Raw genomic sequence first — 5,609 nt, forward strand, 5'->3', positions numbered from 1 at the left:
TATGCTTTGTACTGTGCTCCAAAAACTGCATACACTATGGAGGGGATACAAAGATGGACAATACTAAGCTTAAAATCCTGGGAGGAGGGGGTTTAACCATGACAACAGTTAGATGTGGAATTAATGTAGTGTTTGACTCTTAGGTTAAATATCACTTTGGAGAAGGGAGAGGGGCCTATGGGCAGGGTTTTAAAAAATCTTCCTAGGGAGTGATATGGGAGGGGAGCTGGTAAGGGTAAGGCGCGCTTCTGTTTTTGAGTGGGAAAGGAGGTGTTATTTCAGAAGAAGGTAACTCCATGAACCAAAGCACTGATCAAGGCATCAACATGAGATGAGATAGGAATGAGTGATAATATGTGTGGGTGTGTGTATACAGATGTGCTCCTGCATAATGAGTATCGCAACTAGGGCAGAAGGTGGAGCAGGAAGAGAAGATACATTTGTTAAGTGCCTGCTTTGTGCCAGGAGCCATGCTAAACCATTTACAAGTGTCATTTCATGTGATCTTCCCAACAGCCCCGGAAGGTAAATGCTGTTATTATCCCCATTTCTCAAAAGAGGAAACTGGGATTTGAACTCTGACCTTCCTGATTCCAGGACTAGTGCTGTATCAACTTTATCCCCTGCTGCCTCTTGCAGCAAACTCAATAAGTTAAGGTAGGGCCATACTCTGGAACATTTAAAAAGCCAGAAGTCGATAGATTAGACAGGAGGGAGGTACTACAGGTTCTTGAGGAGAGTGGAATGATGAAAGCTGGGTTTGGGAAAGATGATCCTGGCAGTTAGGTGATGTGGCTGCCTGGATCAGAGGAGAAGAGAGAAGTGGGAAACCCACTGGACCAGGTAGTGTGGCCAATCCAGTTGGGATGTGTTGGAGGGTTGGACAGGAGAAGGCATAATGATGATATTAGCTTACATTTAGAAAGTGCTTTGAGATTTACATTGTTACAGTGTGACAACATATTGTCTTCTTGGAGCTTAACAAAACCATGGGAAACAGGTCATGCAAATATCATTCTCCTCTTTTAAAAAAAATTGCTAAACTGAGGCTAAAAGAGGTTAAGTCACATCTCCAGAACTAGTAAGTGGTAGAGCCAGGGGTCCCAATACTTTTCCCAGTATATCTTAGTGTCAGTCACTGACTTTCCCTTTCCTAGATTTCTTCACTCACACAGGTTAAAAGGTCCAATTTTAGAGGACCATTGAGGATGAAGCAACTATGGCATTTTTTTCTCCTAGGAGGAAATTTTCTCCCTTAGGAATGGGATTTCTTATCAGACAATTATGTTTCCTGTTATTTCTCTTAACATAAGGATTTATTTATGAAATGACTATTTAACATTTTGGTTAACTCATTTGAATCTGCTGCCACCCACTCCTCAATCTCAGTCTGAATTGTTGACCTTCAGTTTAATTTACAAATGATGACCTAGCTCTTGGTCTCAAAAGCTTCTTTCCAGGCTGATTTTTCCTTCCGTTGCATTTTGTCATTTTGTGAAGTGATCTTCTGCTTACGATCTTCTGTCTTATTTTTAATTGAGCTTGTATTCAAAACCTGTGTGGCCTTTTGTCATATCTCTGTTGTCCAGAAGATCAAATGTTGGGGGGCTCTTTCTGCCTCCTGGTTTTAGTGATTGTTTACCATTGTTCAGATTTCTAAGAAATGATCGGCCCATATCTTTTTTTTTTCTTTTCACTTTTATCCATTTCCCATTCTTCAGGGCTGACAGCTTGATTTAAACAAGTTGGGTAGGAGATGCTTTATTGCAGGAAGTATCATTTTATCTTTATCCTTTCTTCTAATTTGTTATTGATTTTGAACTTTGAACCTAGTCAATGATCTGACTACACATAGATGACTTTGAAATGGCTGTTCTTTCTTACCAAGATAGTTAATTTTTTCTATTCATTGGTCAAAATGCTTAGGTCTCTTCGTGAAGTATCATTATATATGTGAGAGGCTTCTGAGTCATCTACAGGCCTTTTCATTTCTTGATCCTTAACAACATTTTCATATCCTCCCCTACATCCATGTTCACATTGAAAATGTGTATTGATTTTATTTGGAGGATCTTGTTTAATTCCTCAGAATTTCTCCACACTGGCATCCTCTTTGGTAGATGTGGGTGTGTAACCTACATCATCAACATGGTGTTCAGTTTGATTGTGCACATGGATTCTTACTACCTGAGGAAAGATGAGCAAATGTCCCATGAATTGAAATTTCATGTTATTTTAAGGCACATGATGAAATCAGTTATTTCATCTTCTTTATTAATCTCTTAGAGGAGAAGCTGGAAGCTTTTCTTTCTTTAGCTGCAATTTCTTTGTTTTCTAGTTTTCTGTAAGAAGGGGCATGTGAATATATGGTCTGCTTCCTCTTAGCACTGTGTGTTATCTTGGTTATATTTGGAAAGAAATCACACATTTATACTAATGTACATAAAGTAATGCTTTTAGAGAATGCTTGTTGGTATCCTCTTTGTCCTGTGTCCACTAATCTTGTCACCGTCATTGCAGAAGCCAGTGGAGGTGGGGGTGCCATAAAAGACTGCCATTTTGTGGTTTTGTCTGTTTTCTGGGTCATCATGGTCAAAAATAATCATTTGATGAGCATCTTTCTGGTGGTGGGCCTCCTTCCCACCCACCTCCCTTGGGCTAGTCCTTGGATAGCAAGCAGTAGTCATTTGGTAGCCAGATCAGTACCAGCCTTTGAGGATGATGGACCCTACCAGCTGCTGTATAGTCACTGGCATAGTCTTTGAGAACCTGAAGTCATCTTCTGTGCCACAGTGAGGTACCAGGGGCATCACTTCAGTGGAGATTTTTGTTGTTCCTTGTTTACATCAGCTCAAATGCCTCCTTTTTCAGCAAATCTTTCTGGGTCCTCCCAGCTGCTATTGTGTTTTGTTTTGTTTTGTTTTACTCTGAAGGGCCTAGGACCAGTGTCTGGGCATGTAGTAGATTTTAATAAAAATGCTTGAATGATTGTTGTTTTGGGAGAAGTCATTGAATATCTACCTGGGGCCTTTGTTTTTTTAACCTTTTGCACACAGTAGGAAAGAAATCTGCTGTCTAAAATGTTAAACTGCTGTTGGCTTCACAAGAAGTTAACATGCTCAGCTGTGATCCTGGAAGTATTGGATTCTTAGGTACTTCTCTCTTAACTAAATGAGTTTATTCTTCAAAATCTTTTTTTTTTAAAGGACTGCCACAGCACGAAGGCCAGAAGGGAGTCAGCATGTTAGTTTTGGAGCCTCAGCCTAAGGAAGGTTTTATCCACCTTCCGCATCAGCTGTGGTTTCCAGCTGTTTTGTACAGTAGCTTATTTTTTTCTTTTTATTATTATGAAGTTGGACAAATATCAACAAACACAAACATTTCTGTGTACAAGGAATAACAGAAAAAGAGGATTGAACATTAAGTCCTGAATCTTCAGTACAATGTGGTGGTTTTTGTGTAGTTCACATTTGACATGTTAGTTCCAACTCTGCCCTACTTTTCAGTGTCACCTTCTGACCTTGCTTCTGTTCTTTTTTTTACTGGAGTTTCTTAAAGTATAACTTAGTTATTTGAGATTAGGAAATGCCAGAAAGATGCTTAAATGGACTTTGGAAGGATGGCAGAATTGTTTTCTTGTATTTTGAATGATTCTTAAGGAGGGAAATTGGCAGCCAGTGAAGGAGGGCTGGAGATGAAAAGGACTTTTCCCCTAGTTTTTGAGCAGCTTTGTTGGCAGAGCCAAAATTGATAGAAACTTTCTATTTTGTCCTTTTTTTAATCTGGTATTTTAGTGTTTGTCCTATCTATGAAACACCAGTGAAGTTCACATATAACTAACCTATTGTCTTTTAGGAAAGATGGGGAAAATGATATATGCAAGTATCTCCCTTTGCTTTAAAATAGGAATAAAGTCACCCTGCCTATTTTCCACCTTACAGGAAAATTGAAAATATGAGATCATATGGTAACAAATACTTAAGAGATCCTCTAAAGGAGCCATTTAAATTCAAAGTGGTTATGCTATTTTTAATTCCAGTAGTGCCAAGGAAGCTAAGTATTGTGTTTGCTGTAGACATTAAAAAATTTCCCAGAGGCACAAGGGCTTTGTAGATAAAAGTGACAACCTCGGTGTTGTATGCCTCCCTCTCCAGTGTTCCATTGTATTTGTTTCTCTCAAGCCTGTTTGTCAGGATAGATCTAAGAAGATAGCGCACCGTGACCTTCAGTTTTTCTTTTTCAGCCACTTTCATCCAGGAAGCATTATGCCTTGAAATACTGGCATTGGTGATTGAAGTGTTGATCCAACCTGCCAGTCCTGCTGTCTGCCAGTCCCGTAGAGCTGTTTTCTAAAATCAGGTGTATCCTTGCCACGAGCTCCTGGCGTCTGCTCTCCCTAATTGGGCTGAAAGCCCCCGAAGGCCGCTGGCTTTGCCCTCCGGGGCTCGCCCCTGAGCCGGGTGGCGGCAGTTCCGCTGGACTCCCTCCCCAGCCCTCCCTAGCCAGGCCCGGGCTCCTGCGTCACGGAAAGCCCCAGTTTCCGCCGGGAGGACTGCTGCGAGCGGCCGCCGGTATCCGAGAGCCCGAGGGCCCGTGCCCAGGGGGGCGGGCAGTGTTGCCCAAGCCGGGGGGGGGGGTTGTCTCGGAGGATCTCGGGCATGACGGCGAGCCTAGCCAGCCCTGCCCCGGTCCTTTGCGGGGGGCGGCCGTCGGACGCGTCCGCCCCGGGGCCGGTCGCGGCTGGGGGACGGCTCGCCCGAGAAGCCGGGCCGCGCTAACAAAGAGGAGCCTCGGCGGGGCCGGATCCGGGCTGGCCCGCCTCCCCCGGCGGCTGGCCTCCTCCCTCCCTGGCCGGGCCTCCCCCGTTGGCTGCGGCGCTCGTCTCTCTGCGGGCTCCCGGGCTTCCCATTGGCTGAGCCGGAGCTCGTCCCGCCGGGAGAGGGCCGGTAGGGGGCGGGGACGGCTTCCGGCGGCGGAGAGGAGCCTGGCGGGGGCCGCCGGCTGGGAGGGGGCGGCGGCGGCGCACGGGCGAGCGGAGCGCGGCGCGGCGCGGCGCCGAGCAACCCGAGCGGGCGAGCGAGCGGCCGCCTCCCCCCGCCGTGGCTACGCGGGCCCCCTCCCGCCCCATCCTCCCGGGGCGGGGGGCGAGGAGGGCCGCGGCGCGGTGAGCCGGCTGGGGCGGAGCCCGGAGCGGAGCCGAGAGGGGCGCCGCAGAAGAGAACGCATCTCCCCGGCAGCACGGGCGTAAGGTGTGTTCCTACCGCGGCCGGGCTCTGTCCGACCGGGCTCCTGGGGAGGGGAAGCAGCCCAGGCTCCTTGCTTTCGGGTTTCACCTCTGGCCCCCTCCCCCCAGGAGCAGGGCCAGGAGAATCGCATGGGGGGACGCTTGTATTTTTTACTATGTCGCTGTCTGTCGCCTAGCAAAAATGCATTGGGAGAAGAGAGCTCTTCGAGATGTGGCGTCTGATGCAGCAATCCGCAAAAAAAAAAAAAAAGGGGGGGGAGCCAGCTGGGAGTGGGTTTTCTGTACCGGACTACATCCGTTTGCGTGGAGACTCTCTCCATTTTCCGTGTCTGGGACTGCTCAGGGCTTAGACTTTGCAACAGTG

This window comes from Phascolarctos cinereus, unplaced genomic scaffold (assembly GCF_003287225.1).
Source record: "Phascolarctos cinereus isolate Bilbo 61053 unplaced genomic scaffold, phaCin_HiC Scaffold_5;HRSCAF=322, whole genome shotgun sequence".
NCBI lineage: Eukaryota > Metazoa > Chordata > Mammalia > Diprotodontia > Phascolarctidae > Phascolarctos > Phascolarctos cinereus.